The sequence below is a fragment of the Salmo salar genome, chromosome ssa22 (genome assembly GCF_905237065.1).
Source record: "Salmo salar chromosome ssa22, Ssal_v3.1, whole genome shotgun sequence".
NCBI lineage: Eukaryota > Metazoa > Chordata > Actinopteri > Salmoniformes > Salmonidae > Salmo > Salmo salar.
In genome coordinates, this window is record NC_059463.1 from 8333739 (window position 1) to 8358890 (window position 25152).

At 40.8% G+C, this 25152-nt stretch overlaps 1 pseudogene; it reads left to right on the forward strand.

Moving 5' to 3' along the window:
• Positions 1 to 14292: 14292 nt before the first annotated feature.
• LOC106582602 (immunoglobulin-like and fibronectin type III domain-containing protein 1) lies at positions 14293 to 21161 on the forward strand (annotated as a pseudogene).
• The last annotated feature ends 3991 nt before the right edge of the window (positions 21162 to 25152 follow it).

Consider the following 25152-nt stretch of genomic DNA (forward strand, 5'->3'; position numbering starts at 1 on the left):
TTTGGGTCCCAAGGTTTTTATATGACCAATCATATCGAGTGGTTCCAATGACAAATTTGATGCGAGCCACCCATCCCTGGTGACTTTCTTCAGCAAAGATGGTTGACAAAACAGTAACGGTGGAAGCAAATGTAAGTAGTTATAATGTCATAACGAGTCAAGCTAAAAATGTACAATTGAGAGGACTATGTTAGTTAATGTAGAGACAAACAATTGTGCATATTTTTTGTCATTAACCTGTTAGGGCTAGGGGGCAGCATTTGCACGTCTGGATAAAAAAATGTACCCGATTTAATCTGGTTACTAATCCTACCCAGTAACTAGAATATGCATATACTTATTATATATGGATAGAAAACACTCTAAAGTTTCTAAAACTGTTTGAATGGTGTCTGTGAGTATAACAGAACTCATTTGGCAGGCAAAACCCTGAGACATTTTCTGACAGGAAGTGGATTCCTGATGTGTTGTATTGACTTTAAACCTATCCCATTGAAAAACACAGGGGCTGAGGAATATTTTGGCACTTCCTATTGCTTCCACTAGATGTCACCAGCCTTTACAAAGTGTTTTGAGTCTTCTGGAGGGAGATCTGACCGAACAAGAGCCATGGAACGATGATGTCCCATTAGACACCTGGCGCGCGAGTTCATGTTGGGTACCCTCGTTCCAATACGTTATAAAAGAGTATGCATTCGTCCACCTTGAATATTATTCATGTTCTGGTTAAAAAAGGCCCTAATGATTTATGCTATACAACGTTTGACATGTTTGAACGAACGTAAATATATTTTTTTCCCCTCGTTCATGACGAGAAGTCCGGCTGGCTTAGATCATGTGCTAACAAGACGGAGATTTTTGGACATAAATGATGAGCTTTTTTGAACAAAACTACATTCGTTATGGACCTGTGATACCTGGAAGTGACATCTGATGAAGAGAATCAAAGGTAATGGATTATTTACATAGTATTTTCGATTTTAGATCTCCCCAACATGACGTCTAGTCTGTATCGCAACGCCGTATTTTTCTGGGCGCAGTGCTCAGATTATTGCAAAGTGTGATTTCCCAGTAAGGTTATTTTTAAATCTGGCAAGTTGATTGCGTTCAAGAGATGTAAATCTATAATTCTTTAAATGACAATATAATATTTTACCAATGTTTTCTAATTTTAATTATTTAATTTGTGACGCTGACTTGACTGCCGGTTATTGGAGGGAAACGATTTCCTCAACATCAATGCCATAGTAAAACGCTGTTTTTGGATATAAATATGAACTTGATAGAACTAAAAATGCATGCATTGTCTAACATAATGTCCTAGGAGTGTCATCTGATGGAGATTGTAAAAGGTTAGTGCATCATTTTAGCTGGTTTTATGGTTTTGGTGACCCTGTCTTTGACTTGACAAAACATTACACACAACTCTTGTAAATGTACTGTCCTAACATACTCTAAATTTATGCTTTCGCCGTAAAACCTTTTTGAAATCGTAAAACGTGGTTAGATTAAGGAGATGTTTATCTTTCAAAGGGTGTAAAATAGTTGTATGTTTGAAAAATTTGAATTTTGACATTTATTTGGATTCAAATTTGCCGCTCTTGAAATGCACCTGCTGTTGATGGAGTGCACCACGGGTGGCACGCTAGCGTCCCACCTAGCCCATAGAGGTTAACCTGTTAGGGCTAGGGGGCAGTATTGACACGGCCGGATAAAAAACGTACCCGATTTAATCTGGTTACTACTCCTGCCCAGTAACTAGAATATGCATATAATTATTGGCTTTGGATAGAAAACACTCCAAAGTTTCTAAAACTGTTTGAATGGTGTCTGTGAGTATAACAGAACTCAAATGCCAGGTCAAAACCTGAGAAGATTCTGTACAGGAAGTACCCTGTCTGGCCATTTCTTGGCCTTCTTTGCCATCTCTATCCATTACAAAGGATCTCTGCTGTTACGTGACACTTCCTACGGCTGCCATAGGCTCTCAGAAGGCGGCAAAAAGCTGAATCGTGGCTTTGCAGGCTCTGGCTGAAAAAAAGTATCGCGTTTGGGTAGTGGCTGGTTACAGTACTGTGAGACTCAGGCTCGTGCCCGCGTCGACCGAAAGCTTTGTTTTCTTTCCTCTGTTTACCTAAACGGAGATTCCCGGTCGGAATATTATCGCTTTTTTATGAGAAAAATGGCATAAAAATGGATTTTAAACAGCGGTTGACATGCTTCGAAGTACGGTAATGGAATATTTAGAAAAAAATTTGTCACGAATTGCGCCATGCTCGTAACCCTGATTTACCATTTCGGATAGTGTCTGGAACGCACGAACAAAACGCCGCAATTTGGATATAACGATGGATTATTTTGGACCAAACCAACATTTGTTATTGAAGTAGCAGTCCTGGGAGTGCATTCTGACGAAGACAACAAAGGTAATCAAACTTTTGTAATAGTAAATCTGACTTTGGTCAGGGCTAAACTTGGTCGGTGTCTAAATGGCTAGCCGTGATGGCTGGGCTATCTACTGAGAATATTGCAAAATGTGCTTTCACCGAAAGCTATTTTAAAATCGGACACCTCGATTGCACAAAGGAGTTCTGTATCTATAATTCTTAAAATAATTGTTCTGTTTTTTGTGAACGTTTATCGTGAGTAATTTAGTAAATTGTTAGTAAATTCCCCGGAAGTTTGCGGGGGGTATGCTAGTTCTGAACGTCACATGCTAATGTAAAAAGCTGGTTTTTGATATAAATATGAACTTGATTGAGTATTTTTTGGTTCTAGTCAAGATTCTAGCAGCCGTTTAGCACTAAGTGAAGTTTATTTAGTGCTTTATCCGGGTAGCCGGAAAGTAGAGCTTTGCAGTAGTCTAATCTAGAAGTGACAAAAGCATGGATACATTTTTTTTTGCAATGTTACATTGATGGAAAAAAGCTGTCCTTGAAACAGTCTTGATATGTTCGTCAAAAGAGAGGTCAGAGTCCAGAGTAACGCCCAGGTCTTTCACAGTTTTATTTGAGACAACTGTACAACCATCAAGATTAATTGTCAGATCCAACAGAAGATCTCTTTGTTTCTTGGGACCTAGAACTAGCATCTCTGTTTTTTCCGAGTTTAAAAGTAAAACATTTGCCGCCATCCACTTCATTATGTCTGAAACACAGGCTTCCAGGGAGGGCAATTTTGGGGCTTCACCATGTTTCATTAAAATGTACAGCTGTGTATCGTCCGCATAGCAGTGAAAGTTAACATTATGTTTCCGAATGACATCACCAAGAGGTAAAATATAATGTTGAAAACAATTGCGGTCCTAAAATGGTACCTTGAGGAACACCGAAATTTACAGTTGATTTGTCAGAGAACAAACCATCCACAGAGACAAACTGATATCTTTCCGACAAATAAGATCTTAACCATGCCAGAACTTGTACGTGTAGACCAATTTGGGTCTAGGAGTCTAAGGTCTAGGAGCACAAGGACAGATGCAGAGCCTTGATCTGACGCCATGAAAAGGTAATTTACAACTTTCACGAGTGCAGTCTCAGTGCTATGATGGGGTTTAAAACCAGACTTAATTATTTTGTATACATTGTTTGTCTTCAAGAAGGCAGTGAGTTGCTGCGTAATGGCTTTTTCAAAAAAAATTGAGAGGAATGGGAGATTCGATATAGGCCGATAGTTTTTTCTATTTTCTGGGTCAAGGTTTGGCTTTTTCAAGAGAGGCTTTATTACTGCCACTTTTAGTGAGTTTGGTACACATTGACCCAGGGAGGCAACTTAGGAGGGCCTAGGAGTGTCATCAGATGACACTCCTAGGACATTATGTTATACAATACATGTATGTTTTGTTCAATCAAGTTCATATTTATATCCAAAAACAGCTTTTTACATTGGCGCGTGATGTTCAGAAAATGTATTCCCACCAAAAACTCCCGGTGAATTTACAAAAATACTCATCATAAACGTTGACAAAATACATAACAATTATTTTAAGGATTATAGATACAGAACTCCTTTATGCAATCGCTGTGTCAGATTTTAAAATAGCTTTTCGGCGAAAGCACATTTTTCAATATTCTGAGTACATAGCTCGCCATCACGGCGATTCAGACACCCGCCAAGTTCGGGGCAACCTAAACTCAGAATTAGTTTTAGAAATATTGTATTACCTTTGCTGATCTTCATCAGAATGCACTCCCAGGACTGCTACTTCCACAAGAAATGTTGTTTTTGTTCGAAATAATCCATAGTTATGTCCAAATACCTCCGTTTTGTTCGTGCGTTCAGGTCACTATCCAAAGGGTAACGCGCGAGCACAATTCGAGACACAAAAATTCAAAATGTTCCATTACCATACTTAGAAGCATGTCAAACGCTGTTTAAAATCCATTTTTATGGTATTTTTAATGTAAAATTGCGATAAAATTCCAACTGGACAATAGTGTATTCATTCAAGGAGGAAAAGAAAAAACAGCGTGCTCGCGGGAACGCGCATATCCAATCTCTTTGTCCTCAAGCAGACCACTCAGTAACTGAGCTCCTATACTCTGCCCAGAGACAGGAGAAGGCTCAATCTACTTTCTGAAGGCTTTAGACAGCCAATGGAAGCCTTAGAAAGTGCAACGTAACAGCACAGATACTGTAGTTTCGATAGAGAATCAAAAGAAGAAATACAATTCTCAGACTTTTCACTTCCTGCTTGGAATTTTCTCAGGTTTTTGCCTGCCATATGAGTTCTGTTATACTCACAGACACCATTCAAACAGTTTTAGAAACTTCAGAGTGTTTTCTATCCAAATCTACTAATAATATGCATATTCTCATTTCTGGGCAAGAGTAGTAACCAGTTTAAATCGGGTACGTTTTTTCATCCGGCCGTGAAAATACTGCCCCCTATCCATATCAGGATAACTGCCTTGGAAGTGAGAGATCTAACATTAAGTAGCCCTATTTTGAGATGTGAGATATCGCAATCTCTTTCAATAATGACAGGAATGACGGAGGTCTTTATTCCAGTGAGATTGTTTGAGCAAACACATCCATGTTTAGTTTTGCCCAACCTAAATTGAGGCTCAGACACGGTCTCAATGGGGATAACTGAGCTGACTACACTGACTGAGCTAGTGGCAGACTCCACTAAGCTGGCAGGCTGGCTAACAGCCTGCTGCCTGGCCTGTACGCTATCTCATTGTGGAGCTAGAGGAGTTAGAGCCCTGTCTATGTTTACAGATAAGATGAGAGCACCCCTCCAGCTAGGATGGAGTCCGTCACTCCTCAGCAGGCCAGGCTTGGTCCTGTTTGTGGGTGAGTCCCAGAAAGAGGGCCAATTATCTACAAATTCTATCTTTTGGAAGGGGTAGAAAAAAGTTTTCAACCAGCGATTGAGTTGTGAGACTCTGCTGTAGAGCTCATCACTCCCACTAACTGGGAGGGGGCCAGAGACAATTACTTGATGCCGACACATCTTTCTAGCTGATTTACACGCGAAACTATGTTGCGCTTCGTGACCTATGACTGTTTCATCCTAACATCGTTGGTGCCGATGTAGATAACAATATCCCTATACACTCTACACTCGCCAGTTTTAGCCTTAGCCAGCACCATCTTCAGATTAGCCTTAATGTCAGTAGCCCTGCCCCCTGGTAAACAGTGTATGATCGCTGGATGATTCTTTTCAAGGCTAATACTGAGGGTAATGGAGTCGCCAATGACTCGGGTTTCCAAATTGTCAGAGCTAATGGTGGGAGGCTTCGGCGTCTCAGACTCCGTAACGGGTGGAGGAGAGACCAGAGAAGGCTTGGCCTCTGACTCCGAATCATTGCTTAATGGGGAAAACTGTTTGAAAGTTTCTGTCTGCTGAATGAGTGATACCAGTTCAGCATTCCTACAGCATTTCCTTCCAGAAGCCATGAGAAAATTGTCCGGCAGCGGGTACTGCGAGGGGATTTATACTACTATCTGTACTTATTGGTGGCACAGAGGCTTTCATCCTTTCCTACACTTAAATTACCCTTGCCTAATGATTGCGTCTGAAGCTGGGCTTGCAGCACAGCTTTCCTCACCATAAGGTGATCGTTCTCCTGTATATTATGAGTACAGTGACTGCAATTAGAAGGCATAATGTTAATGTTAGCTTTGGCTGGTGGAGGTCGTGAAGAACCATGTCCAGATAAAGCGTCCTGGGTGAAAAAGTTCAATGAAAAAGTTGAGCAAGGGAAAAAATGTAAATATAAAACGATAATTAAAAAGTAAAAAGCATAAAGTTGGCAAGTAGCAAAGAAACGTTAGCAAAAAACCGCACAGCAGCACGTAAACATCAATGATGTCGCTTTTGCTGCTGTTGAGTCTCTGCTGATCCACCTCTACGCAGACGACACCATTCTGTATACTTCTGGCCCTTCTTTGGACACTGTGTTAACAAACCTCCAGACGAGTTCAATGCCATATAACTCTCCTTCCGTGGCCTCCAACTGCTCTTAAATACAAGTAAATCTAAATGCATGCTCTTCAACCGATTGCTGCCTGCACCTGCCCGCCCGTCCAGCATCACTACTCTGGACGGTTCTGACTTAGAATATGTGGACAACTACAAATATCTAGGTGTCTGATTAGACTGTAAACTCTCCTTCCAGACTCACATCAAACATCTCCAATCCAAAGTTAAATCTAGAATTGGCTTCCTATTTTGCAACAAAGCATCCTTCACTCATGCTGCCAAGCATACCCTCGGAAAACGGACCATCCTACCGATCCTCGACTTCGGAGATGTCATTTACAAAATAGCCTCCAATACCCTACTCAATAAATTGGATGCCGTCTATCACAGTGCCATCCGTTTTGTCACCAAAGGCCCATATACTACCCACCACTGTGACCTGTACGCTCTCGTCGGCTGGCCCTCGCTTCATACTCGTCGCCAAACCCACTGGCTCCAGGTCATCTACAAGACCCTGCTAGGTAAAGTCCCCCCTTATCTCAGCTCGCTGGTCACCATAGCAGCACCCACCTGTAGCACACGCTCCAGCAGGTATATCTCACTGGTCACCCCCAAAGCCGATTCCTCCTTTGGCCGCCTCTCCTTCCAGTTCTCTGCTGCCAATGACTGGAACAAACTACAAAAATCTCTGAAACTGGAAACACTTATCTTCCTCACTAGCTTTAAGCACCAGCTGTCAGAGCAGCTCACAGATCACTGCACCTGTACATAGCCCATCTATAAATAGCCCCAACAACTACCTCTTCCCCTGCTGTATTTATTTATTTATTTTGCTCCTTTGCACCCCAGTATTTCTACCTTGCACATTCATCGACTGCAAATCTACCATTCCCATGTTTTACTAGCTATATTGTATTTACTTCGTCCCCATGGCCTATTTATTGCCTTTACCTCCCTTATCTCACCTCATTTGCTCACATTGTATATAGACTTATTTTTCTACTATATTATTGACTGTATGTTTGTTTTACTCCATGTGTAACTCTGTGTTGTTGTATGTGTCGAACTGCTTTGCTTTATCTTGGCCAGGTCGCAGTTGTAAATGAGAACTTGTTCTAAACTTGCCTACCTGGTTAAATAAAGGTGAAATAAATAAAATAAAATACACCAGTTGTGGCCAGAAAATGCTCAACCCCCTGTACTCCCTGTTCTCCCATTACTGGCTTAATTACCAACAACAACGAGACAGCCTACAGGGAGGTGAGGGCACTCGGAGTGTAGTGTCAGGAAAACAACCTCTCATTCAACTTCAACAAAACAAAGGAGATGATTGTAGACTTCAGGAAACAGCAGAGGGAGCACCCCCTTTATCCACATTGACGGGACAGCAGTGGAGAAGGTGGAAAGTTTTAAAGTTTCTCTGCGTACACATCACGGACAAACTGAAATTGTCCACCCACACAGACAGTGTGGTGAAGGCGCAACAGCGCCTCTTCAAACTCAGGAGGCTGAAGAAATGTGGCTTGTCACCTAAAACCCCCACAAACTTTTACAGATGCACAATTGAGAGCATCCTGTCTGGCTGTATCACCACCTGGTACAGCAACTGCACCGCCCACAAACGCAAGGCTCTACAGAGGGTGGTGCGGTCTGCACAATGCATCACGGGGGCAAACTACCTGCCCTAAAGGACACCTACAGCACCCGATGTCACAGGAAGGCCAAATAGATCATCAAGGACAACAACCACCCGAGCCACTGCCTGTTACCATCCAGAAGGCAAGGTCATTACAGGTGCATCAAAGCTGGGACCGAGAGACTGAAAAACAGGCCATCAGACTGTTAAACAGCTGTCACTAACACAGTGGCTGCTGCCTACATACAGACTCAAAATCATTGGCCACTTTAATAAATGGAACACCAGTCACTATAATGTTGCCACTTTAATAATGTTTACATATCTTACATTATCTCATATTTACACTACCATTCAAAAGTTCGGGGTCACTTAAAATGCCCTTGTTTTTTAAAGAAAAGCACCATTTTTTATCCATTAAAATAACATCAAATCGACAATTGTAGCTGGAAACCGCTGTTTTTATTGGAATATCTACAGTACATAGGGGTACAGAGGCCCATTATCAGAAACCATCACTCCTCTGTTCCAAAAGCATGTTGTATTATCTAATCCAAGTTTATAATTTTAAAAGGCTATTTGATCATTAGAAAACCCTTTGCAATTATGTTAGCACAGCTGAAAACTGTTGTCTTGATTAAAGAAGCAATACAACTGGCCTTCTTTAGATTCGTTTAACCTGTTGGGGGTAGGGGGCAGTATTGACACGGCCGGATAAAAAACGTACCCGATTTAATCTGGTTACTACTCCTGCCCAGTAACTAGAATATGCATATAATTATTGGCTTTGGATAGAAAACACCCTAAAGTTTCTAAAACTGTTTGAATGGTGTCTGTGAGTATAACTCATATGGCAGGCAAAAACCTGAGAAGATTCCATACAGGAAGTGGCCTGTCTGACAAGTTCTTGTTCATCTTGGCTCTTTTTATTGAAGACTGAGGATCTTTGCTGTAACGTGACACTTCCTACGGCTCCCATAGGCTCTCAGAGCCCGGGAAAAAGCTGAATGATATCGAGGCAGCCCCAGGCTGAAACACATTTACGCTTTTGGCAAGTGGCTGATCAGAGGACAATGGGCTTAGGCGCGTGCCCGAGTCGACCCCATGCTTTATTTTCTTTCGTCTGTTTACCTAAATGCAGATTCCCGGTCGGAATAGTATCGCTTTTTTACGAGAAAAATTGCATAAAAATGGATTTTAAACAGCGGTTGACATGCTTCGAAGTACGGTAATGGAATATTTAGAATTTTTTAGTCACGAAATGCGCCATGCTCGTCATCCTTCTTTACCCTTTCGGATAGTGTCTTGAACGCACGAACAAAACGCCGCTATTTGGATATGGATTATTTGGGACCAAACCAACATTTGTTATTGAAGTAGAAGTCCTGGGAGTGCATTCTGACGAAGAACACTAAAGGTAATAACATTTTTCTTATAGTAAATCTGACTTTGGTGAGTGCTAAACTTGCTGGGTGTCTAAATAGGTAGCCCTGTGATGCCGGGCTATCTACTTAGAATATTGTAAAATGTGCTTTCACCGAAAAGCTATTTTAAAATCGGACATATCGAGTGCATAGAGGAGTTCTGTATCTATAATTCTTAAAATAATTGTTATCCTTTTTGTGAACGTTTATCGTGAGTAATTTAGTAAATTCACCGGAAGTTTTCGGGGGGTATGCTAGTTCTGAACGTCACATGCTAATGTAAAAAGCTGGTTTTTGATATAAATATGAACTTGATTGAACAAAACATGCATGTATTGTATAACATAATGTCCTAGGTGTGTCATCTGATGAAGATCATCAAAGGTTAGTGCTGCATTTAGCTGTCTTCTGGGTTTTTGTGACATTATATGCTAGCTTGAAAAATGGGTGTCTGATTATTTCTGGCTGGGTACTCTGCTGACATAATCTAATGTTTTGCTTTCGTTGTAAAGCCTTTTTGAAATCGGACAGTGTGGTTAGATTAACGAGAGTCTTGTCTTTAAAATGCTGTAAAATAGTCATATGTTTGAGAAATTGAAGTAATAGCATTTCTAAGGTATTTGAATAACGCGCCACAGGATTCCACTGGCTGTTACGTAGGTGGGACGATTTCGTCCCGCCGGCCCTAGAGAAGTTAAGTATCTGGAGCATCAGCATTTGTGGGTTCAATGACAGGCTCAAAATGGTCAGAAACTCGTCAGTCTATTCTTGTTCTGAGAAATGAAGGCTATTCCATGTGAGAAATTGCCAAGATACGAAAGATTTTGTACAATGCTGTGTACTACTCCATTCACAGAACAGCGCAAACTGGCTCAAACCAGAATAGAAAGAGGTGTGGGTGGTCCCAGTGCACAACTGAGCAAGAGGACAAGTACATTAGAGTGTCTAGTTTGAGAAACAGACACCTCACAGAAGGTCAGCATCCCAGAGTCACCTCTTCACTGTTGATGTTGAGGCTGTTGTTTTGCAGGTACTATTTAATGAAGCTGCCAGTTAAGAGTGCTTGGAACCAGAAAGACCAGAAAAAAATCTCCAGGATGAAATAAGTAGTATGCAGGTTACAAACATGACCATGATAAAATCTGTGTCAGGTAACAAACATGACCATGATAAAATATGTGTCTTAAACTTTTTAATACATATTATATTTATTATCTTTATTTTGTTATTTTTTTACTTTACTTTATTTAGTAAATATTTCATGAACTCGGTTTCTTGTACTGCATTGTTGTTTAAGGGCTTGTAATTAAGCATTTCACGGTAGTGTCTACTCCTGTTGTATTCAGCGCATGTGACAAATAAAATTTGATTTGAAAGTTGAGGAAAAATATCACACTGTATATTGGGTTCATACAAATCATGTGGTGAGCCATTCAGTTTAATACATTGTTCAGAACCATGTCTCATGTTGAGCTTGGCGCCATTTCTCTCCTTAGAACAAAGAAAGCACCAGGCCAAACATTTCCCTCTCTTCCTGAGAGGAATTGGCATTGTGGAGTACATCACATCAGTCACTGGCTTTATCAATAAGTGCATTGAGGATATCGTCCCCACAGTGACTATACGTATATACCCAAACCCGAAGCCATGGATTACAGGCAACACTCGCACTGAGCTAAAAGGTAGAGCTGCCGCTTCAAGGAGTGGGACTCTAACCCGGAAGCTTATAAGAAATCCTGCAATGCCCTGCGACAAACCATCAAACAGGCAAAGCATCAATACAGGACTAAGATCGAATCGTACTACACTGGCTCCGATGCTCATCAGATGTTGCAGGGCTTGCAAACTATTACAGACTACAAAGGGAAGCACAGCCAAGACGTGCCCAGTGACACGAGCCTACCAGATGAGCTAAATAACTTCTATGCTCGCATCGAGGCAAGTAACACTGAAACATGCATGAATGCATCAGCTGTTCCGGACGACTGTGTGATCACGCTGTCCGCAGCCGATGTGAGTAAGTCCTTTAAACAGGTCAACATTTACAAGGCTGCAGGGCCAGAAGGATTACCAGGACGTGTACTCCGAGCATGTGCTGCCCAACTGGCAAGTGTCTTCACTGACATTTTCGAACTCTCCCTGTCTGAGTCTGTAATACCAACATGTTTCAAGCAGACCACTATAGTCTCTGTGCCCAAGAACACTAAGATAACCTACCTAAATGACTACCGACACGTAGCACTTACGTCTGTAGCCATGAAATGCTTTGTAAGGCTGGTCATGGCTCACATCAACACCATTATCCCAGAAACCCTTGACCCACTCCAATTTGCATACTGCACCAACAGATCCACAGATGATGCAGTCTCTATTGCACTCCACACTGCCCTTTCACACCTGGACAAAAGAAACACCTATGTGAGAATGCTATTCATTGACTACAGGTCAGCGTTCAACACCATAGTGCCCTCAAAGCTCATCCCTAAGCTAAGGACCCTGGGACTAAATACCTCCCTCTGCAACTGGATCCCAGACTTCCTGATGGGCCGCCCCCAGGTGGTAAGGGTAGGTAACAACACATCTGCCACACTGATCCTCAACACAGGGGCCCCTCAGGGGTGCGTGCTCAGTTCCTCCTGTACTCCCTGTTCACTCATGACTGCACAGCCAGGCACGACAGTACAGTAGGGTCCACAATTATTGACACCCTTGATGAAGATCAGCAACACTGACTGTTTAAAATAAATAATTCAAATATTGAGCTACAGTTGAAGTCGGAAGTTTACATACACTTAAGTTGGTGTCATTAAAATTGTTTTTTCAACTACTACACACATTTCCTGTTGACAAACTATAGTTTTGGTATGTCGGTTCGGACATCTACTTTGTGAATGACACAAGTCATTTTTCCAACAATTGTTTACAGACAGATTATTTCACTTATAATTCACTGCATCACATTTCCAGTGGGTCAGAAGTTTCCATACACTAAGTTGACTGTGCCTTTAAACAGCTTTGAAAATTCTAGAAAATGGTGTCATGGCTTTTGAAACTTCTGATAGGCTAATTGACATCATTTGAGTCAATTGGAGGTGTACCTGTGGATGTATTTCAAGGCCTACATTTAAAGTCAGTGCCTCTTTGCTTGACATCATGGGAAAATCAAATCAGCCAGGACCTCAGAAAAAAAATTGTAGACCTCCACAAATCTGGTTCATCCTTGGGAGCAATTTCCAAACGCCTGAAGGTACCACGTTCATCTGTACAAACAATAGTATGCAACTATAAACACCATGGGAACGTACTTTGGTGCAAAAAGTGCAAATCAATCCCAGAACAACAGCAAAGGACGTTGTGAAGATGCTGGAGGAAACAGGTACAAAGGTATCTATAGCCACATTAAAACGAGTCCTATATGAATATAACCTGAAAGGCCGCTCAGCAAGGAAGAAGCCACTGCTCCAAAACCACCATAAAAAAGTCAGACTACGATTTGCAACTGCACATGGGGACAAAGATTGTACTTTTTGGAGAAACGTCCTCTGGTCTGATGAAACAAAAATATAACTATTTGGCCATAATGACCGTCGTTATGTTTGGAGGAAAAAGGGGGACGCTTGCAAGCCAAAGAATCACCACCTTCCGGAGACAGCTGAAACCCCACCTCTTTAAGGAATACCTGGGATAGGATATAGTAATCCTTCAAACCCCCCCCAAAAAAAAAGATATAGATGTACTATTGTAAAGTGGTTGTTCCACTGGATATCATAAGGTGAATGCACCAATTTGTAAGTCGCTCTGGATAAGAGCGTCTGCTAAATGACGTAAGTGTAAGTGTAAACACCATCCCAACCGTGAAGCACGGGGGTGGCAGCATCATGTTGTAGGGTTGCTTTGCTGCAGGAGGGACTTTTGCACTTCACAAAATAGATGGCATCATGAGGAAGGGAAATGATGTGGACATATTGAAGCAACATCTCAAGACATCAGTTAAAGCTTGGTCGCAAATGGGTCTTCCAAATGGACAATGACCAAAAGCATACTTCCAAAGTTGTGGCAAAATGGCTTAAGGACAACAAAGTCAAGGTATTGGAGTGGCCATCACAAAGCCCTTACCTCAATCCTATAGAAAATCTGTGGGCAGAACTGAGAAAGCGTGTGCGAGCAAGGAGTCCTACAAACCAACTCAGTTACACCAGCTCTGTCAGGAGGAACGTGCCAAAATTCACCCAACTTACTGTGGGAAGCTTGTGGAAGGCTACCCAAAACGTTTGACTTAAGTTAAACAATTTAAAGGCAATGCTACCAAATACTAATTGAGTGTATGTAAACCTCTGATCCACTGGGAATGTGATGAAATACATTTAAGCTGAAATAAATAATTTTCTCTACTATTATTCTGACATTTCACATTCTTAATATAAAGTGATGATCCTAACTGACCTAAGACAGGGAATTTTTACTTGGATTAAATGTCAGGAATTCTGATAAACTGAGTTTAAATGTATTTGGCTAAGGTGTATGTAAACTTCCGACTTCAACTGTATGATAAAATGAAATGTTATAATAAATACATAAAACAATCAAAGTGATTCATTAACTTGCACCATGTTTAGAGCAATCCAACAGAGAGTAAAATAAGCATTTGTTTCTTGACAGAGAAGCACACCCCTCCCATCGGACCTCTGGAGATTATTGAATCCTTTCAAAATGCCATTGATATCAGGTGCAGGCCCCCGAAGGATGATGGTGGCTGTAAGATCGCAAACTACATCCTGGAATGTCAACAGATAGGCCGCAACATGTGGAATAAATTGGGTCCGATTGGTCCAGAGGCCCACTACAAAGACACTGATGTGGACCATGGCAGGAAGTACTGTTACAAAATCATGGCCGAGACTGAGATGAGCACCAGTGAGTTGATTGAGACAGTGGATGTCCAGGCAGGCACAAAAGGTGAGTACATAAATCAGAGGCCAATTTACCGTGATTCGGAAGACTATTGGTTATTTTGGAAATCTCAATGTGCATTGTCCAGAATTCCTACACCACAGCTTCAAATGGTGAAATAAAGTAAAAACATTTAGTATAGTTACACAGAACCAGAAGACATTTGTCACCAAATTATATTTCTGTACTTAGCATACCCTGGACCCCCTTCTGCACCCAAAGTGGTCAACGCCTTCAAGGACTGCATCACTCTGACATGGATTTCCCCTTCTAACACTAGAGGAACCAACATTCTGGGATACAACATGGAGAAACGCAAGAAGGGAAGCAATCAATGGAGCCCTGTCCATCCTGCAGATGATAGGATAAAAGGTTTCACCATTACCACTCCTGTATTAATTTATTGTTTAGCTGCAAATACCATGAACCATGTTTATTCCATAGACGAGTGTCGAAGTTTTACCCATAACTTATGTTATATTTTTGTACGTTTGCTTGTACCACAGAGAACGAGTTTGGTGTGAAAGACTAATAAGAGGGCATGGAATATGAGTTCCGTGTGGCAGCTATCAACAACTCTGGAGCTGGTGAATTTGACGCTCTGTTTGTGTTTTCCAGGGACCCCAAAAGTAGGTCATACTCAATGGTACTTTGAGTACATAGATATTCTTTCAAATTAATTCATAGGTTTAAGAGACCTATTAATATCTCACTTATGTGTATCATTTCAGAGCCCCCCGGTAAAGTCTTTAACCTGAAGGTGAGACTCTACCTACACCACCTGGGTTGGACTAAACAAAGGGAGGTAGAGGGGGTTGAGGATGAAGCCAAGGTATACTTTGTGGATATCAGACCAGCAGAAAGCCCAGAGTGGGACGCTAACACTAACCCCATCATGATGACCTCCTTCACAGTGAAAGGCATGAAGTCAATGGCCATGTATTGGCTGAGAGAGGTCACCACCAATGACTGTGGAGAAGGCAAGCCCCAAGAACTGGACAACTACATTCTGGCTATGCCTCCTCCTGGTAAGACCATTCATTTCTAACATCCCTATTGGCATCAAGATATTGAGAGACTTCCCTGTGGCTCAGTTGGTCGAGCATGGTGTTTGCAACGCCAGCATGGTGTGTACAATGCCAGGGTTGTGGGTTCGATTCCCACGGGGTGCCAGTACAAAAAAATGCATGAAATGAAATGAAAATGTATGAAATGTATGTATTCCCTACTGTAAGTCGCTCTGGATAAGAGCGTCTGCTAAATGACTAAAATGTAAATGTAAAAATGAGAGGATCTAGTTTGATTGCAAGCATTTCTTCCACAATGTTGACAAAACATGTTGTTCTTATGCTCCAGTCAGGCAAAGATTCACTGATCAAAAAATCAAGAGTTTCATGGTGGTGCAAGCAGGGAATTCGGCACGATTCAACATTAACTTTGAGGTACAGTGTAAAAATGTATATTTATTTCTAAATCTAAAAGAATATCCACTTCCATACAAGTGGAAAGAACCCAAATTAAATGTTCACATTACCATTTGGATAGTATTGTCATATAGATAAAGTGATTATATTCTGATATTCTTTAAAGGCCTCTCCTTGGCCAGATGTCACTTGGCTGAAGGACGGCGTACAGTGAGTGGTTCCTCCTTTAAAAGTTGTCATACTGCGGCACACCTTGCGTGCTGCCGCAGAATTCTGTGGCACGTCATTAAATTGTCAGCCATTTTTTCTGTTACTTTTTTGTTAAGTTATTGTTAAGTTATTGCTAGTTTGACCACCAGAGGGCATCTTTGAAAATCATTTGACAGTATTCCGTATTGGTATTACCAGAGAATTTAAAACCTTTTTTTGTAATAACATAGTATATGGGATTGATTTTAAGAAATTTGGCTTAATTAATCAGATTAATATTATGGTGTTTCTATTCAGAGAAAAACGAAAAAACGAAACCCTCAGGGATGGAATAAAAAATATGGTGCTGTACAACGTGACGGTCATAAATTCAGAGCATTGTCAGATTGTCAGTTAGTAAATTCAGACCGTTTTGCTCTCGGAGTGCGCACTGGAAGTTTAGGGCCGAGGAGTAAGGTTGATTTGAGCGTTCTGGCCTTACAAAGGCAGTCAAGCACACAAGCTAATGTTGACCAGCTTGCTAGTAACTTCCAGACACAAATGAGACCACTCTGACCATTTTACTCGCCCTAGCAGAGCTGGTTAGGCAGTTTTCGTGTTAACCAGAGTGTTGGTGACTGTGCTGCTGTAAACAATTTAAATACGATATTTTTCCGGACGTTTACTGACACAGGCCATATTCAACCAGTGTTGAGCGCTCGTAAATTCATTATTCTGTGCTCTGGTACACTCAGACGAGAGTGCTCTGAAATCGGTGTAGATTTACGAAAGCACCCGAATGTCCATTGAGAACGCACAACGATTATACCATTTAGCTAAGCTAAGAATGACGGGAATAATCAAGTCAATAAACGTTGGGTAGTTATAGTTAATATACTGGCAAAGTTTGATGTATAACTACTAAAGTTAGGTAGCTAGCTAACATACCGGTACATACTGCTGTAATGATATGCTATGGGGTTCGTAAGGACAGTGTAGCTAACAAATTGTCAGCCAACATATCATGTAAGGTAACTTATTTGAAAAGTCATTACTTTATTACATTGAGTAGCAAGCTACCCCTTGGTCGTTAGGGCAAATCTGGTCTGTGATAGGAGGGGGGGGTTTCACACCTAGCTCCGCTATTAGACTATTCTTTAGTAAAGGTTGAATAGTTCAGCTATTAGCCCCCCTCCCCAACTTGCAACAAATTATTGTTATTCCAATCTCATTCCTTTCCCTTTTCCACGTGTCATCATTCTGCGCCTGAGTGGCTCGCTTGTGGGCGTGCTGGCAGGATATGGCAGCATCTTCGGTTGTGCGTCAAGAATTCTGCATACAGTATCAAATCAAATCAAATGTATTTATTTAGCCCTTCTTACATCAGCTGATATCTCAAAGTGCTGTACAGAAACCCAGCCTAAAACCTCAAACAGCAAGCAATGCAGATGTAGAAGCACGGTGGCTAGGAAAAACTCCCTAGAAAGGCCAAAACCTAGGAAGAAACCTAGAGAGGAACCAGGCTATGAGGGGTGGCCAGTCCTCTTTCTGGCTGTGACGGGTGGAGATTATAACAGAACATGGCCAAGATGTTCAAACGTTCATAAATGACCAGCATGGTCAAATAATAATAATCACAGTAGTTGTCGAGGGTGCAACAAGTCAGCACCTCAAGAGTAAATGTCAGTTGGCTTTTCATAGCCGATCATTGAGAGTACAGTAGCACGTTTGTATGAAGGTGTTGTTATTCACAGGCAAATTGTTATATGCTATGGAGGTACATTTGTGTCTTTTTGTCAAGAGCAAAACTTTTTTTATTTTCATTAAAAAATAACTGTTCTTAAAGCAACTTTTTTCCGACACAAAGGAAGCAGACACCTACGAAGAAGGACTGTGTGATGATGGCATCTCAGGTAAGCAACACTGGGCGTTCTTCCGTCCAACTTTTACATGCTGTGTTGACGTATCCTGAAAATGACATCTGCTGCTTTAGATTGAATGGTCATATCTCAGTTATTGTTTTCATATCTACAAAAAATAAGCTATTGTTTTTACTTTCAGAGAGCGAGCTGATCAAGGGGTCGAAAATGTAGATATTGCCAGATGTTCACTGTATGAGGAACAGGCCATGCAAGCTGTATTGCTGGCAAAAGTGTCCACAACCAGAGGTAATTCAACTGTTCTGTGTTATTTTTCTCTCTTCATCTCTGCCTGTCTTGTTGTACATGGAACCTGTCTCACATGGATTAATTAAAAAAAAACTTAGGATGTCAGCTGCTAATTTTCATATTTACACCACATAAACACAGCCATTTTCACTGGACCATCTGTTGCTGCCAAGTCATGATTTCCCTGGGGGTTAGCCTTGCAATAACCAAGTGGTGAGACACATAGCCCTCTATATTTAAAAGTTTCAGGTACACTCCAATAGGTGTCTGCGTCACATACAGTATTTTCTATTGACATTATCTTCTATTGTTTGTCCTCATGTGTCTGTTTTCCAGCATAAAGTACTCTGTAGCCACTGTGAGACCACACACACAATAGTCCCTTCTTCAGTTCTTCCCTCTCCCCCTTCTCCCTAAATCCTCTGGGTTACAATCAGCTGTTTTGGTGAACCCCTCCTGCATCTGAACTGGCTGACTGACAAAAGAAATGATCAGTCTATCATTTTAGTTGTATTTTTTGCTTATTAAAATTATAGACTGATCATTTCTTTGTCAGTGGGCAAACGTACAAAATCAGCAGGGGATCAAATACTTTTTCCCCTCACTGTATAATCTACTCCATCCATCGGCTTCATTAATGCCATTCAGACATACAGTTGTTACAACAAATATGAAAGCTGAGGTTCAGAGATTGGTATGAATATTAGTTCAGAACCTAACGTTTTAGGGTCCATACACAAATCGGCTACATACTGTAGCTAGCTACACATCTATAGGCATACAGTTATTTTCATTCTCCGCTACACAATAAGCAAATAAATAGTTAGCTAGCTATGTTACTTCAGCTGCATTGCAAGGCAAGCTTACGCAATTGTACTTTCAATTTGCAGTAAATTCTTTAGCTAGCTAGATTCTTTACATCCACTGTTTCAACAAGATGATAGCCTGGTTTTGCTGGTTTTCTCAGGAGTCCCTAAAACATTAAACGACACGAATTACAAATGCATACTCATGTCATAACACTAGTTAGTTAGCTGGATAATGTTAGCTAGTCAGCTAACTTGCTAAATAGCGATGTTTCGTAAATTAACTTCATGACAAAACAAGATGCCCAAACGTTTGTCTCTACATTAACTAACATATTCCTCTCATTTGTAAATGTTTTGCTTGACTCATTATGACGTTCTAACTACCTACATTTGATTCCACTGTAATGTTTTGTCAGCCATCTTCACCCAGGGACGGGTGGCTCGTGTCAAATTCGTCATTAGAACCACTCGATATGATTGGTCATATAAAAACCTTGAGACCCAAATGTTTAATGAATGCTCTAACTCCCCTTGTGGTTGTCTGGAGCAATGAAGCCGTGACGCTGGGTACCTCTCAGTCCCCCAGTGCAAGCTCACAACTTTTAAAGGAGGAACCACTGTACCTGTGTCCAAACGGGTTACCATCAGCAATGCTGAAGGGGGATCCCAACTTTCCATCTTCAGAGCGCTCAGATACAGGAATCTACACCATTCTTATCAATAATATCGTTGGCCAAGAGACATTCTGCATTGAGACCAGAGTCACAGGTGAGATGCTGCTAAAACGGCTGACAGGGGTTCTGTAAACAACCAAGTTGAAAGCAGTTGCGGTCCAGTGTTGATCATTAATCACACAATTATTTGTGGTCCCATCTAGATGAGCCCAAGCCTAGAGGTCCTGTGGAGGTAGATGAGAACGTACAGGGCACAGTGAACGTCTCCTGGACGCCATCTCCTGATGAGAAGAGGGACGACAGGCTGCATTACCTGGTGTCTAAGCGAGACTCAAGCAAGAGAACATGGCACATAGTGGCAGACCCCATATTTAACAACAAGTTCACAGCCTGTAACATCATGTCTGGCAGAGAGTACCAGTTCCGTGTCTATGCTAAAATTGACATGGCCTTTTCTAAACCCTCTGAATCCCTAAAATGGGAAATCACAGGCAAAAGAGGTTTGTAAAGCTGTTTGTGTCACTCTTCATTGTGAATTCTGGGCCAGTCCTTGCAGTGTCCATGTGCTTTGAAAGGCATGAGACTGGTGTAAATGCATAAGATACTATAAGGCTAGCAATTTAGGGGGCCACTTCTTGGTAATTCCAATAAATGAGAGATTGGGCACTGACTGGTCCAAAGTCTCCCCCGACTAGTCATTAGGGCGTTAGGTAAAGTTAAGTGTCAGTTCACAGTTTGCTGCTCCCAAAAGTGATCTTTAATAACGCTTTTAACATTATACCATTACTGTATCATGTTAAAGCTTTATCAAAGATACTTTTTTGGGACCAGCAAACGGTGAGTGGACATTTACATTTTCTACTGCTATAATTTCTGTCCAGCCCGTGTGCCAAATTCGGATGTGTGAAATAACTAATCTTTAATAAAGTACACGTCGTCTCTGTGTTTGTGTTTTCAGAAAAGTTTGTGATGGAAATGCCAGAGTCTAAGACCTGCAACCTAGAACGCCCTTCCAAGTTTCTTGTCCCTTTGAAAATGCACACCACTCCACAAGGTTATGAGTGTTACATGAGCTGTGCCGTGAGAGGGGACCCAGCACCCCATGTCACATGGTTCCGCAATAATATCAGCCTCAACACCAACACCAACTACCTCATCTCCAACACCTATGGTGTTTGCTCCATGCTCATACTGAGGGTTGGAGCCAAGGACTCTGGAGAGTACAAAATCATTGCAGAGAACCTCCTTAGCAGGGCAGAGTGCTCCACTAAGCTAACTGTCAATGGTATATAAAAATAAAACTGTTTTTCTGTACTACATTGGAATGCTAATCTGAGAGACAACTAATTTCTTCTAGTGTTTTAAGAGCCAATAATGAATTTGAAATGGAAACCAATACATTTAACACAATGTGAATTATTCACAGTCCCTTTCTGTGTTCTTGTTTTTCAGTGTAGATCAGCATTAGAAAGATGACAACCATGCCTTTATTTTTTTCAAATAGCTCAACACAAATCCTGTTGTTTTCTGTTTAGTTTTCTAGTTCTGTGCAGAAATTACATATTTTTATATTTTCAAGTTAAGTGTTCCCTGTATCACATTTAATTTGATAATATTCTACATTCTGGGTGCTGCATATGTTTGTAAACTCAGTAAAACACAATGCATCACTCTATGGATTAAGGAGAGACAATTAAGGAATGTAACACCATGGTCTTCAGTAATCAAAAGCAGCCTGAATGCATGTCAAGAACAGTGTTGTGTTTGTAGTTTTTTTTCACATCAAAGTGAAATATTGGTATAGGAAAGCGTTGTGATTGGCAATTTAAATTATGCATGTGCAAGGCTGTTCTTGTTTACAGTGGCTTTTGAGTACATTTGAACTAGAAAAGAAAACTGTACAAACACGCAGAGTGAGAGTTCACAGTTTAATCCTGTGCTTGGTTTACTGGCATAAACATTCATATGAGAAGTGCAAATGTGTAGCCGTGGTTCATTAACTTCAAAGGTACTTAGTAAATTGTATATTTAAATATCCTGCTCAAAGAAGAGAGTCTTTCAAGTAGCTTTTGATTAGTCATATAGTGACAGACTCCAATAGAGTGATACTACATCCTCAGACAAGGGAAATCAGATAAATGATACTTGGTCATCATTACATGCTTACTCTCTCCTTGGCATGCAGTTTAACATCCAAAGTTATCTTAAGTAGCATACTAACCTGTCTAGGTCCATCAACAGAAGTGGTATCTTACCTTTAAAGTGCAGGATGTAGAGATGCCCGGACAGTGTTCAATGTTTGCTGCTGAGAAAGTTAATCTCATGATGACACTTCTATAACCTCTTTTTAAAAGTGTACTCTATAAGAACGAGCCCGGTCCAATGTCAAGCAGGTACCTTCGTTTTGAGGGAGGAGTTAGCTATCTATCAACTCATGGTTGACTTTGGTACCTCCTTTTCAAGACTTGCAGCCAAATAAGTACTGTGTATGTCAGTAAGCCTATCCCCAGCAGTCATGGTGGAAGGGTACGGGCAGGCCAGCAAAGGGTGTATTGCCTCTCAAAAAGAAGACGCCACACATGTATCAGAAGGACTGTGGCATGAAGGAAAAGAGAGGACTCTGAGAGAGATCAAGTAAGTCCATTCCCTGGTCACAGGGCGAGGGGCTAAAAGTCAACATCTGGGTATGATAATGCATTACATATTGACATCATTATTGATCACATCTGCCCATGCCATGTGTACATATAGTCACATACAGTACGTGTACTGTTAGGTGACTCTGCACATCCTTACTTTATCATAAGCGAATTGTAAAATTATCCTAAGCTGTTATACAAGCTAATGGTATGTCATGTGTCCTGTAAAGAATTTAATTTAAGGTTGTTAAGATGATGCAAAGTCATTAGAGGATGCAAGGGAGGGCATAAGTACATACATGTATGTGAATGTTGATGGTAGGGGAGGCACAGCATCCAATTCCCAAATGAAACATCCATTACTTAGTGATGAAAAACACTGATCAAGATGTCTATTGAATATCAAAATAGTTCAATAGTGATTATGTAGGAGAATTGCATGCATAAGCATGCACATTTAATGAAATGTTAAATTATAAAATGATATGCTTTACTTGGTGTTTATATTATCTGGAACAAATTCACCCTTGCAACCTCAGACAACATTTTCACAGGAAGCCCATTTCCCCATTCAACCACTGGCGACATCCCCTCACAATGATCTCAAACTGTTTCTAATACACAATCAAATGAAACACAGACTATGCCTTGCTAATCAGAAACAATAACTAGCTAACATACATTTTGAGAAAACAAGTTACGGTTGAAGTCAGAAGTTTACATACACCTTAGCCAAACACAGTTAAACTCAGTTTTTCTCAATTCCTGACATTTAATCCTAGTAAAAATCCCTTGTCTTAGGTCAGTTAGGATCACCACTTTATTTTAATATGAAATGTCAGTATAACAGTACAGAGAATGATTTATTTCAGCTTTTATTTCTTTCATCACATTCCCATTTGGTCAGAAGTTTACATACACTCAATTAGTATTTGGTAGCATTGCATTTAAATTGTTTAACTTGCGTCAATCATTTCGGGAAGCCTTCCAGAAGCTTCCCACAATAAGTTGGATGAATTTTGGCCCATTCCTCCTGACAGAGCTGGTGTAACGGAGTCAGGTTTGTAGGCCTCCTTGCTCGCACACGCTTTATTAGTTCTGCCCACAAATTTTCTATAGGATTGAGGTCAGGGCTTTGTGATGGTCACTCCAATACCTTGACTTTGTTGTCCTTAAGCCATTTTGCCACAACTTTGGAAGTATGCTTGGGGTCATTGTCCATTTGGGAGACCCATTTGCGACCAAGCTTTAACTTCCTGACAGATGTCTTGAGATGTTGCTTCAATATATCCACATACTTTTCCTTCCTCATGACGCCATCTATTTTGTGAAGTGCACCAGTCTCTCCTGCAGCAAAGCACACCCACAACATGATGTTTCACAGTTGGGATGCTGTTCTCGGCTTGCAAGCCTCACCCTTTTTCCTCCAAACATAATGATGGTCATTATGGCCAAACAGTTCTATTTTTGTTTCATCAGACCAGAGGACATTTCTCCAAAAAGTACAATCTATGTCCCCATCTGCAGTTGCAAACCGTAGTCTGGCTTTTTTTATGGCCGGTTTTGGAGCAGTGGCTTCTTCCTTGCTGAGCGGCCTTTCAGGTTATGTCGATATAGGACTCGTTTTAATATGGATATAGATACTTTTGTACCTGTTTCCTCCAGCATCTTCACAACGTCCTTTGCTGTTGTTCTGGGATTGATTTGCACTTTTTGTAACCAAGGTATGTTCATCTCTAGTAGACAGAACGCATCTCCTGCCTGAGCAGTATGACGGCTGTGTGGTCCCATGGTGTTTATACTTGCGTACTATTGTTTGTACAGATGAACGTGGTACCTTCAGGCGTTTGGAAATTGCTCCCAATGATGAACCAGACTTGTGGACCTCTACAATTTTTTTTCTGAGGTCTTGGCTGATTTCTTTTGATTTTCCCATGATGTCAAGCAAAGAGGCACTGAGTTTGAAGGTAGGTCTTGAAATACATCCACAGGTACACCTCCAATTGACTCAAATTATGTCAATTAGCCTGTCAGAATCTTATAAAGCCATGACATCATTTTCTGGAATTTCCAAGCTGTTTAAAGGCACAGTCAACTTAGTGTATGTAACTTCTGAACCAGTGGAATTGTGATACAGTGAATTATAAGTAAAATAATCTGTCTGTAAACAATTGTTGGAAAAATTACTTGCGTCATGCACAATGTAGATGTCCTAACTGACCTGCCAAAACTATATTTTGTTAACAAGAAATTTGTGGAGTGGTTGAAAATTGAGTTTTAATGACTCCAACCTAAGTGTATGTAACTTTCCGACTTCAACTGTATATTAAACGGCTAACTATCTAGCGTTAGCAACGTTTGGTGGTCAACGAGACTGGGTCATCACTTGTTACCACAGTCAAAGTCATAAACTCCGTCTATTTCTAAAATGTATCTTCTTTAAATATGATTTTAAACCTAACACCAAACTTAACCCTAACCACACAGACCACCCTATGCCATACCCTAAATTAAGACCAAAAAGCATATTTTTTTTCATGAATTTTGACGATAGCCAATTTTAACTTTGTGGTTGTGGTAAACCAAGAGACTGAGAGCTAGCTAACCAGCTGAGCTAGCAAACAGTGTATAATTTTGAATTTTTTAAATAGTCTATCAACAGGCTCTGCATTTCAGGAATCACAGTAGCAAGTACTCCTTGGTGCACTGTTCAATTATTTAGCTATTTCAAAAAATGTAGGATGTATCTCTATGTGTGGAACCTCAGTTTTATTTTGTTATTTTTCATCCCATACAAATATCGAAGTAC